The 13170-nt window shown below is 30.3% G+C and overlaps 1 protein-coding gene across 4 annotated transcripts in view; it reads right to left on the bottom strand.

Annotated features, from left to right (window-relative positions):
* LOC107444312 (Wilms tumor protein 1-interacting protein) overlaps positions 1–13170 on the bottom strand; it is a 48843-nt gene extending 35673 nt beyond the window's left edge. The window contains exon 1 of one of the 4 annotated variants that reach the window (XM_043050984.3): positions 12974–13170. The gene's annotated coding sequence lies outside the window, so the exon portion shown is untranslated. Of the gene's footprint in view, positions 1–6715; positions 6847–12973 lie in introns of those variants that run through there. The other 3 variants (XM_043050982.3, XM_043050983.3, XM_071187177.2) reach the window with 3 other exon arrangements.

Raw genomic sequence — 13170 nt, 5'->3', positions numbered from 1 at the left:
GATTTCAATAAGTTGTTCGATATTGATATAATCCGTGATAATTCGAATTTCAGCCCAATTACCGCCTTTTTATGCTCAGACTGCATACTATCAAAATATTATTAACTTTATCATAAAACTCTACTCAAGGGGATCTCCCCATTCCAAAGATGATTTTCACTTCAAAACTGAAGATTTACTTCTTTAAGGACTTGATTTGTTGTTACAACATACTACAACTTCAAAGATATTTAGGACCTCCTAGAATACGACAAAACAGAATAGATGAATCGGTTAGTGGCGCTTCGCGCCAAACGCCGAGATAACCCCAATATCCAGCATCCAGATATTTCTGTCATGCTATACCTTTTAAAAAGCAGGCAAAAATAGTCAAATATTTGCAAAATTTACTTTGCAGTTATTTACCGTTATTTTTAATTATTTTGGCTTGTCCGGAGCAGTTGGCATCTCACTTCATTCGATTTAGCCTGTAAAAATTCGAAAATTTTAATAAAAAATTTTATGCTTCATTCGATTTAGCCTGCAAAAATTGTAAATATTTTTTGAAATTTCATTATAGGCTATAACAAAATTTCATACAAATTCTAACAATTAAGTGGAATCTAAAAAGACAAATGAACATTTGGCATTAAGAATGGAATGCTGCCAATAATTGGCATTAGAGCCGTGGTGGTTTAAGGAATAGATCGTCACCTTTCAAAGAGGTGAGCCGTGTTCGTGTTCCCAGTGATCGATACGAATTACCCACCTGGCACGCACCGACCATAGTGTTGACGTAAAATATACCCAGTGGTAGACGAATCATGGTTTACAGTCTCCTAGCCAACGGGCTAACCAAACTAAACCTGCTGAACCTAACCATGAAAGGTTTTTGTTGTTTTCCTCTCAGTGTAGCGCAAATGCGGATTTGTTCGATGAAAAAATACTCCACTACAGCAAATGTTCCCCAGTATTTGATCCAGGAGTTCCCTTTTCTTCTGGATTGAGTTCAAAATTACAAGGTCACGGAGTTAAACATTGGCGGTCGTAAACTCAAAATCGAGTGGGCTGATCAACGACGGTTAGAAAATAAAGTAAAAATAAAATTGTTGGCATTGATAGAAATGGAATTACGTGAAGCATAAATTTGGAGTCGTTCATCGTTTAAGTTTCTCTTTGCGCAAACCTACTGAATCATACAACGAAGTGAATGTGACGATGAATTTAAAAAATAAATAAAGAGTTTCAAAATTGCATATTGCTTGAACATATCAATTTGTGAGATAAATCTGATTCCAGTATGATAAAATAAAAATAAAAAGTGGTAGTAAGATTTATTTTCCATTAAACAAACAAAAAAAATCCCTTAAATAAATTAGGAAAAAAGTTTTTCCTTTGCCCTTTTTCTGACTATTAGGGCTCATTATGCGACTCTAATCTTGTCAAACACAGGGCCACCACTTCTACGTTTTTTGCAAAATATTTAATAGGGTGGTTGACAATTAAAAACTAAGGTTTAGAGCTTTTGGTAACTTTGGTAAGTTTCTGAAAAAGTGAGTTTTCTTCGATGTATTACTGAATCGTTAACAAATAAATGCATTTTACACTGCTTACTAATGTTTCTTGCTTAATTCATTGTTTCCTTTGTGACTTATTTTCTAAATTTCGATGACTTTAAAGAATTTTTGAGCTAGGTAAGTGTTATGATATAATATCTCTGATATTCAGGAATAATAATTAGTTTTTAAGGAGAAGTGGTAATTAACAGATCCAACAAAAGACTCAATTGTTTGAAACGGTAGACACTCCGTCATTTGTCTATGTCACACGGCCCTTACAGCAACGTATTAAATAAGTTTAACCTTTTGCTTATGGCTGGTACAACATGTGGAGCACATGTAATGGTACAACATGTAACACCGCAAGCAAAGGATTACTTTTCAAGCGAATCGGTTGAATTTCATGAACATCAAGCATTTTTCAGCTTAATATAAGATATTTAACGCGTGCATCAGCTAACTATATGCCAGAGTTGGCCGTTGATTACAGTAATCGATTACAACTGTAATTGATTACAGAGAATTACAGCTATGTAATCAATTACTTGTAATCATGATTACAAGTAATCAATTACTTGTAATCGTGATTACAATTTTCAAAAAATTTTGATTACAGCTGTAATCATGATTACAATTTTGATTACAGTAATCAATTACTTGTAATCACGATTACAAGTAATCAATTACTTGTAATCGTGATTACAACTTTCAAAAAATTTTGATTACAGCTGTAATCATGATTACAATTTTGATTACAGTAATCAATTACTTGTAATCATGATTACAAGTAATTGCGATTACAAGTAATCACATCAAAAACGATTACAAGTAATTATGATTACAAGTAATCAAAATATATGATTACATGTAATCATGATTACTTGTAATTTGATTACATGTAATTGTGATTACTTGTAATCAAACTATACGATTACAAGTTATTACGATTGTATACTATAGTCAAATTTTTTATGTAAGTATTCATGTGTTTACATATTTTTATGTACATAGAATGTACAATTTGCGATTCCTATACATACAATGTATACACAAACGTTGTTGTACGTACAATATTCATAATTATATTTTAATATACTTAATGCAATGCGCATATGCTTAGTACATATAATTATGCATTTATGATACATGTACGCATGTATGTTAGTTTGTACAAAAAGGCAATGTTTTGTATCTTTGTATACATAGACAATGTATGTATGAACGTATATGAAAATAATGTTTATGCGTTTGCATGCTTTTATGTACTTAAGTGCATATATTGTATAAATGTACGATAATAGCACGTATATACAATGTACGTTTGTATATAAAATTGTACGTATTTGCGTACAATATGTAAAAATGTTATTTAAAGGTACAATATATGCACGTAGTTGCGTAAATAAAATGCGTACATGTATACATGCATATTTATATGTACATCGATATATGTGCACGCAAAGTATGTACTTATGTACAACTTACGTATGTACTTGTATAACTACATACTTTGTTAATACTTATGCGTGTGTAATGCATGGATGTACAAAAAAATAGTTATATGCACAATATACGCATCTGCATACAACGTATACATGTACATAATTACAAGTAATGTACAAATACGTGCGTACATTTAAATATATGTAATTACAATATACACATACATTGTGCGTACATTAAAAAAATTTATATGAGTAAAGTTATTAAAATCTGTTTTAAAATTATTCTAAGGTATATGAAACTCGACCTCATATTTTTTAGAAAGCAAACGATAATTTTATTTGGAATTTCTAAATATTAATTCCACACATAAAATTTACCGTTTTTCTTACCATTTAAAAAATTTCTATGAATCATGCATTATGTTATAAAAAAAATAAATCTGTATTGTCAAACATTTCATGAAAATACCTGAAAATAATTTTTTATTCAGAGAATTTCAAAATGATATAGAACAATTAAAGCTGAAAACTAAATTTAAATATCGTTTGATTTTGTCATTTAACTTGCTTGAGTCATTAAAAGTTAACTTACATGTATTTTATTTATTGCATTGTACACATATTTAGACATAAATGTAATGTACATATGTATACGTGTAATGTATGTACGCATGTACAATGTATGTACATACATTCATGTATTGTACGTGCATATATAGTATATATGGATATGCATACATGGAACATACGTGTATTGTACATGTGGGGATACATTCATTGTACATATATACATTGCACCATATGCATAGATAGGGATAGCATGCATGTACACATGTAAAATTTGTAGGAAAGAATTATGCCCAATATATTTATGCACATACGTACTGTATATGTACACACATATGTACATTATATGAACATTATATGAATATACATCTGTACGCTATATGTATATACATCTGCACACTATATGTATATACATCTGTACAATATATGCATCTCAAATGTGTGTACGTACGTTATGCATGTCGAATGCATGTATGAATATATGTGAAATATAAATACGCCCAATGTACGTACAATAGTTCACAAATGTATTATGCATATTTGGATACTTACATTGAGCATGAACATATTATGTACATGTACATAAATACACTGGACATGCATATCATGTACATGTATACATACATATATTGTACATCCTACAGATATACCTATATTGTACATGCATGCATATATTGTACTGTTCATAAATAAATTGCACATACATGCATGGGACATGCATTGTACAGACAATGTATGTATGTTCGTACAAACACAAGTACTTGTATATACATGCGTACATGAACATAGATATACATTTTACATACACAAATATTTGCATAAAATGCATATATTCATTGTGTATAAATGTACATGCCTACATTGTTTGCACATATACATACATAATTATTATCTATATAAATACGTACATATATTTTATACCTACACTATAAGTGTATGTACATGTGTGTGATACTAAAATGTCTGAACATATGCACTAGATAAAATCATATGTACATACATTTCAGTTACATTCATTTGTACGTATACAAATACGTACAAAATGCAGTACATATGTTAATACGTGCAAAATGTATCATTATAAAATACATTCTACTATCTACCGTAAAATATAATCATTTATAAGAATACAATAGTCTTGTAATCGTGTAATTAGATTACATGTAATCATGATTACATGTAATCAAATTACATGTAATCATATATTTTGATTACTTGTAATCATAATTACTTGTAATCGTTTTTGTTGTGATTACTTGTAATCGCAATTACTTGGAATCATGATTACAAGTAATTGATTACTGTAATCAAAATTGTAATCATGATTACAGCTGTAATCAAAATTTTTTGAAAATTGTAATCATGATTACAAGTAATTGATTACTGTAATCGACTATGTAATCATGATTACAGCTGTAATCAAACTTTGTAATCACGATTACAAGTAATTGATTACTGTAATCAATATTGTAATCATGATTACAGCTGTAATCAAAATTTTTGAAAATTGTAATCATGATTACAAGTAATTGATTACTGTAATCAAAAAATGTAATCGATTACATTTTTGGCCAACTCTGCTATATGCCATGGTGGTCATAGTTATGATAAATTTCATTTTTTAACCCAATAATATTTCGATTAAAGCAGAAAGATTTTTTTTGTGATTTTCATGCTTTAATAAAATGCGAAAATATGGGAATAGTTCGTTCGTAGAGTTGCTTTGTTTACTTACAAAAAGAAAAAAACATATGTGCCACATTTCTTTTATTATAAATATTTATTTTCAAAAAATAAGAATATTTTCGATCCATTTATATAAATGTAAAAATAAAACATTTTGTAATGACTTTTACGAAATTTTTTTTTACTAGACGCAGTAAGATGCTTTTACAAGTTAACACTTTCCTCTATTGGCTATCATTTTAAGTTTGAAAAATTCCGATTAAATTCTAGAATAAGAATCGCTTCATTTAATTCTGATTAGTCGATATCAAATCGTATTTTATATTTTCTTGAAAGACATTAATGAATACATTAAATACTCATCATTAGTTTAGGAACTATTAATTAATAAAATAAAATACGTATTTACCATTTTCTTTCTCCTTCTACAGCTTTGAATGGTTAAGTTCGGTACATTTAACTCTGATCAGAGATAAGAATCGATACATGTAATTCTGATCAGTCGATATCAAATCGCATTTTATATTTTCTTGAAAGACACTAATGAATACAATAAATACTCATCATTAGTTTAGGAACTATTAATTAATAAAATACGTATTTAACATTTTCTACCTCCGTCTACAGTTTTGAATGGTTAAGTTTGCTACATTTAATTCTGATTCGAGATAAGAATCCGTACATTTAATTCTGATCAGACGATACGAAATTGTATTTTATATTTTTTGAAAAACACTACTGAATAACATTAAATACCCATCATTAGTTTAGGAACTATTAATTGATAAAATAAAATGCGTATTTACCTTTTTCTTTCTCCTTCTACAGCTTGAGTTGATTAAGTTCGCTGCATTTAATTCTGATCAGAGATAAGAATCGATGCATGTAATTCTGATCAGACGAAAAGAAATTGTATTTTATATTTTTTGAAAAACACAACTGAATAACATTAAATGCCCATCATTAGTTTAGGAACTATTAATTGACAAAACGAAATACGTATTTAGCATTTTCTTTCTCCTTCTACAGCTTAGGATGATTAAGTTCGTTACATTTAATTCTAATCAGAGATAAGAATCGATACATGGAATTCTGATCAGTTGATATCAAATCATATATTATATTTTTTGAAAGACACTAATGAATACATTAAATACCCATCATTAGTATAGGAACTATTAATTAATAAAACAAAATACGTATTTAGCATTTTCTTTCTCCTTCTACAGCTTAGGATGATTAAGCTCGCTACATTTATTTCTGATCAGAGATAAGAATCGCTACAATTAATTCTGATCAGAGATAAGAATCGATACATTTAATTCTGATCAGAGATAAAAATCGCTACAATTAATTCTGATCAGACGATACGAAATTGTATTTTTTTTTTGGAAGACACTACTGGGTAACATTAAATACCCACCATTAGTTTAGGAACTATAAATTAATAAAATAAAATAAATATTTAGCATTTTTTACCTCCGTTGGATGGCTGAGTTCGGTTGCCAGCAAAATGCTTTTAAGAACAACTGGTGAAAGCTATCAAAACGTTACACTTAAGATTAAAACTATCAATTTTTTCCCATCCGTTACTATCTATATTCTTTACGTTACCAAATAAAGTAATGTAAGGGGGTAAGGGTTAGTCACCAGCGATACTTAATCACTGGAGTAATCGTGAAAAGTGACAATAGCGTGGGATGTCGGGTTATCACGACTCATGGTGAAAAATTTGATTGCCTTCTTGAGGCTATATGACGATATAAGGATGAAGAGAGAGTCATAATATGCATGGTAGGTGGTCTACGCAGCTTGAATGGTAATGAAGTACAACGGCCCTTTCAATGCGATGAAGTGTCAAATTCCATTTTTAATTGACCTGTTTGCAATTTTCGCCTACTTGCCAATTATTTTTCTGAATGAGTATCGCGGCAGTTTCCTTTTTCTGAGAAATTCATTAAAATGTCAACAGTGAGTGTTTTAACATAGAATCCCAGTTCAAATTATTAAACGCACTTTAAGATTCTACGTAAAATCTTAATTATCAGGTGAAACTATACAACTTTATTGTTTTTACGCGATTTGCACTTGTTTACGTTAGTGTATCAATTGGTTAAATTAGACGATATTTAATATTAATTCGACGATTATTAATTTAATATTAGTATCATCTGATAATTAAGATTTTACATAGAATCTTACAGTGGGTCAAATAATTGGGCCAGGTACTGTAGTCACTATTTTCCAACAATATTTTGTATCTGGATATAAAGTATCTTGAAATCAACTGAAGAATAATTTTTAAAGAAACATCGCAGAATAATTTTTTTTTTGTTTCATTTGAAAAAGTCGAAAAATTGGGAGATTATAATCGAAATTAGAGCAAAATAACAAAAATTATGCATTTACTTTCCAACAAATATGAAATTTCAGTTATTTTTAGAAAAGAAGTTTTCTAATGGTATATAACATGTAGCTATAGCGTTTTAATGGATTAGATTTGAAATAATTTTTGTCTCAAGTTCTAATAAATGCTTTAAACAGTTATATGAAAGGTCAAATAAACATATGTTTATGTTCTATTTTGTAAACGTCGTTGCACAGCGAACCAAATAATTCTACCAGCGACTACCAGTGTTCAACTCCGTAGTCTTGTAATTTTGACCCAATCCAGAATATATGAGAACTCCTGGATCAAGTATTGGGAGAAATTTGCCTTCGGGGAGGACTTTTTGATGAAACTAACCCACATTTGGGTTACATGGAGAGGAAAACCACGAAATTTTAAAGCGGTGAGCCTGATAGCAAGGGGACTCTGATCCATTATGAGAATATTTTACGTCAGCATTGTGTTCGTTTCGAGCACAATGCTGACGTAACAATTCGGTGCAATCACAGCAATGGTAGATTCGAATTTCGCCCCTGGCTTGCACGGATCCCAATGCTGGCGTAAAATATCCTCAGTGGTAAGCGGATCATGGGTTAGAGTCCCCTTGCCATCAGGCAAGCCGTGGGAAGTTTTCGTGGTCTTCCTCTCCATGTAACGCCAATGCGGGTCAGTTTCATCAAAAAAGTACTCCTCGGAGGCAAATATCTCCCAATACTTGATCCAAGAGTTCCCTTGTCTTCTGGATTGGTTCAAAATTACAAGGCTACGAAGTTGAACCCAAAATTGAATCGACTGTTCAACGACGGTTATAAAATAAAATAAAATTAGAAGCGTCGATAATAAAACGCTTAAAAAAATTCTATTGGTTATAAAACTTTTGCTTAACTCAGCCTTACTTGAAAAAAATATTGGAGTGAATAAAGAATATAAGAAAAAAAAATATTCTTACAATTCATTTATTGAAAATTTTCTAAAAGCAACTTTATTTGCATAAATTGTTTGTTCGTGACATTTGTCAGAGTGTTTACCTTTGACAAGAAACTAAAACAAAACTATGCCGTAACTAAAACAAAACTATCTTTTAACTAAAACAAAACTATCTGTTAACTATCAGTCACTTCTTTTTAAAATCACTTTCGTAATCCTTGATGTAAAGAAGTACTTTTGGATTGGACTTAAAAGGATTATATTACCAACATAACGCATAAAAAATGTTCTTTAATTGATTGGATTTTAATTAAATTAATTGAATTTTAGTTAAATGAACTATTAAAAACATTTTATGCAGAATTTTATTCATGAAAATAATGCTTACAAAGTTCAGGTGAATTTTGTTAGTGGGTACTTATGGATTTAACAGACATTGGTATAAATGAAATAATACCAATGGTTTAGTGTTTTTTGAATTGATGTTTAAATGTTATAATAAAAGTACTCATTTGATTATAAAGCTAGTAAGCAGCTATCTTTTATTTAATCAATATGCTGAACTGTGTGAAATTTAATGATATTAAAATTGATTAGTAGTCTACTTAGCTTTAAAGTTATAATTTTAACTTGCCTTAGTTCGCAAACACTGATAAAAGTTCTGTTTCTAAGTATTATTAAGAAATTAAAAATGGAGAAAAATACTCCTTGTTATAGTTAATTTCTGACGGGGAGTTTTCTTTGTCTTTAAGATTTAGTTTAAGACTACAAAGCTGCTGCTAGAACATCGAAAGTAGTAAACCCGAAAATGATAACATTATCATGTTATGAAATAAATACTTAAGTGCAGGGCTCGAAAAACCACCCATCCGCCCGTCCTCGGCGGTCAAAAATTCCCTGCGGACAACAAATATCTCGAATCCGGCGTCCGCGCGGACGGCCATTTTCCCGTTAATATTCGTGATACATTTTCAATTTTTGTTATCTTACAAGAGTCTAGCGCCTCACTTCTAAAATGACCCGATAATCTAGAAATACAGCAACATACTGCTCTTATTGGAATTGATGTATTCTCTGTCTGGGAGTACTGCAGTGGTTGAAAGAGGCTTTTCAGCAATGAGCTTACAAAAAAACACATTAAGTACTGGTCTTAAACAAGAAGCGTTAAACGCAATTATGAACATCCACCTAAATGGAAAACCCCTTTCAGATTTCTGTGCAGAAACCTCTGTAAATCATTGCCTTGATTGTGGAACTGGCAAACGTCATATTTGTTTCATTTAAAAAACGAAGTACCCTCGGATAAATTGACATTCCAGATAACTTGACCTTTGTCATTTAAATTATTTCATTAAAGAAATAAATTATTTCATAAAAGAAATACTAGGTCTTACTATTAGTAACCTAGTATTTGTAATCCTAGCAACTACTAATTCATTGTGCAATTTATATAAATGGTTGTAATAAATAAGAGAAAATTATACTTTTATTTAATTAGAAGCTACGGGTTAGTTTCAAAGGAGGACGGGTACATTGTTGGACAATCCGTCCTCGGGGACGGGTAAAATTTCTGACTTTCTTCGAGCCCTGCTTAAGTGTTTTTATTTCTTTTTTTATGTTATTACATGAGGGTAGCTACGATCTCTAGTACTTTCTTTTAATGTGGTTGAAAAAATGTAAAAATTATAGATATTTTAAGTAGTACGCTTCCAAGTTATACAAAACTATTTTCAAGTTAGAAATTATAAAATTCGGTTGCAGATAGTTTACCGATTAATCACCAGTGTTCCATTTTTGGAACATTTCTTTTTTTTAACGATTACGCAAATCTTCCATTCTCAGTTTTTACGATTGTATAATCTGAATTTCCGAACAGCCGGAGTATATTAATTTAAAATTCTATTCTGTAATTTATAATTCTATATTAAACTCAAGCAGCTGTAATGGTTTTAACCAAATTTGGAGCTGATTAAAGAAAATTTCTATTTCATTTTTATGAACTCCTGCTAAAATTTTTTTATTAAGACACTCTTTTCACTGCTACAAATTTGGAATACGGCAGGTAAACGGTTAAATAATTCAAACCCTCTTTTTAAAATTTTCCCCAGCAACAGCATTATTACCTTAACCCCAGAATTGGCTCAATATGAGTCTGATATGAACATGCACCAAAATTGGGATGTCTAGATTTTTTAATATTGGTCCTATATCCATTATACGGCAGATATCGGATGAATCAGCCCTTTGAATCCTTAATTAGACAAGATTCGTGAATCTTGGTCTAATGAATACTTACAGAGATGCAAACTGCTCCGGAAAAGTCAAAGTAATTAAAAAAACGGTAGTTAACTACAAAAGTAAATTTTGCATATATTGGACTATTTTTGCATGATTTTTAAAAGGCATAACATGACTTAAGTACTATAAAGTGGTGAATATTATAGGCCTACGAATTATTTAGAAATAGTGGTGGATAAAAATCTACTAAATTGAATTTATTAAACCAAAAATCACAATTGATAAACTACCACTTTAAAATATATATTTGCTGTCCGGAGCAAGTTGGCATCTCTGTGCTTATATTATTTTGCAGTTTCATTTAATAATGTCTTAATTACCAAATCTTGTTTTTTATTCTTCAGGTGGTAGCAACCCTGTCTGTGGTTGTGTCTGATAACAACACATGAAATGTATAATTATCGTTTTTAACTCTTAGTGGCTAACGGTAGTAGCGATGTGAATTTCGAGTTTTTTGTTGTTGTTTTATTTTTAAAATTAATTTAACACTAGAAAGACGGAAAATTAGTATATACCTATATTGCCCAATAGCAGTCAAAAGGACTGGATTGTGAATGCGTTAATAAATTTGTTTAAAATTAATTTTTAACATTTTTTATATTATTTACAGTTATATAATACGTTATTAGTAAATATTAACAATAAAAAAAATTATATGCGCTACAGAAAGTCACAAAATTCTGAGAAATTGTGTCATTATATACATCATTGTTTCTCTAATTGAAATTAAAAGCAGTCAAAATGACTTCCCTAGGCAACCTAGTGTTAACTAAACAAACTCTTAATACTTTTTATATTGTCTCTACTATATATACTATATATACTCTTAATATTGTTAGAAATTTTTACATTTATTTAAATAATTTATATGTAATAGGGGACAAAATTGTTGTGAATAAATATTGCTCAGCAATGGTGAAATGTTAACTTATACATTTACTCTTCATAAATTACAAAAAATTCTCGAGCGAAAGATGGAGATTCGGCAGCTGGGAAAATCAGGAGAGCGTTCGTGTGTTAGGTTTATAGTTGTCGTACATCACTTCAATCACAAATCTTTTCATTAAAAAAAAAGGAGAGGGAGAGAAAAACTATATAATTGTGAATGTTAACAAAACTATGTTTGAACCATGTTCAAGTGTCCTTCATCCTTCAAACACTTCAGCGGTTTTTTAACATGCTTGAGCATTGAAAAATACGAAGCATGTTCATTTCGACGCTTGTAAATTTTCAATAAGATTTTTTTCAATAAACTATATAACAATAAAATGGTTTTTTTATTGTGCTTGAACATTTATTTAAGATGATTGAACATATGAACAAATGAAATCCCTAAGCATGTTCACAGATCTCCTTTTAAATATTTTCTGCAAAAAAGATTGCGCGATTTTTTTAAACAAGTTATAGCATATTTAATATCCATCATTAAACAGCCGACCCAATTTTGGGTTTACGACTACTAATGTTCACCTCCGTAGCCTTGTCATTTTGAACCAATCCAGAAGACAAGGAAACTTATGGATCAGTACCCCCAGAGGTATTGATTTATTATGGGAACATAAAGGACTTTGCAACTTGACAGATTTTAACGTGCATCAGTCACCATTTACTACAAGGGGAGTCTTCGGCCCGGCGGGGATTGAACCCACAAACTCTTGGACATGGCCCCAGTGCCCTATAGCATATTGTTCATTTCCCACTATTTTTCTTTTTATAACTTTTAAACGTTTGAGTGGTGTGTTAATTATGTTAATATACTCGAGATAAATAGCTCATCCATAGTTCGAGCATGTTTATGCATTAAACTTTAAGTCTTTTGGTGGATCAAATACAATATTTAAATATTTTGAAATTATCAAATGTCAATCGTTTTAATCATTTCTTTAGCAGTTCTTTGTTGGGAATTATATACCTGAAAATAAAATATACCAGTACATTGATGATAAAAGTAAAAAAAAAAAAGAGATTGAAAATTTCAATGTATTTAAATGCTACGCTTATTTTTTCCAATAATTTTGAGTAATAATATAAATTCTTAAATTCTGCGAAAAGATATATTACGAATTGTCAATTTAGAAACATAAACAAGCGAGAAGGATTTAGAGCAATTAGAGTTTACTCACCGGCAACGAGAATATAATTCTTGAATTATAAAACTACTTAACACTCTCTCAGCTTCGATCAAACTAAACACAAACTCAACTTCCCGCGCTTTTTCGTTCGAGAGCGATAATTCGTCGCACCGAGCAATATAGTCTGCGACCAAGCCTTGTAAGGCCGAAAAGGAGACAAACTTTTTCATGTAGGCCGGTCTAGAAAT

The sequence above is a fragment of the Parasteatoda tepidariorum genome, chromosome 9 (genome assembly GCF_982258835.1).
Source record: "Parasteatoda tepidariorum strain Cologne lab strain chromosome 9, Ptep-v5.0, whole genome shotgun sequence".
NCBI lineage: Eukaryota > Metazoa > Arthropoda > Arachnida > Araneae > Theridiidae > Parasteatoda > Parasteatoda tepidariorum.
The sequence above is the reverse complement of the archived record's forward strand: the minus strand, read 5'-3'. Positions and strand labels throughout refer to the sequence as shown.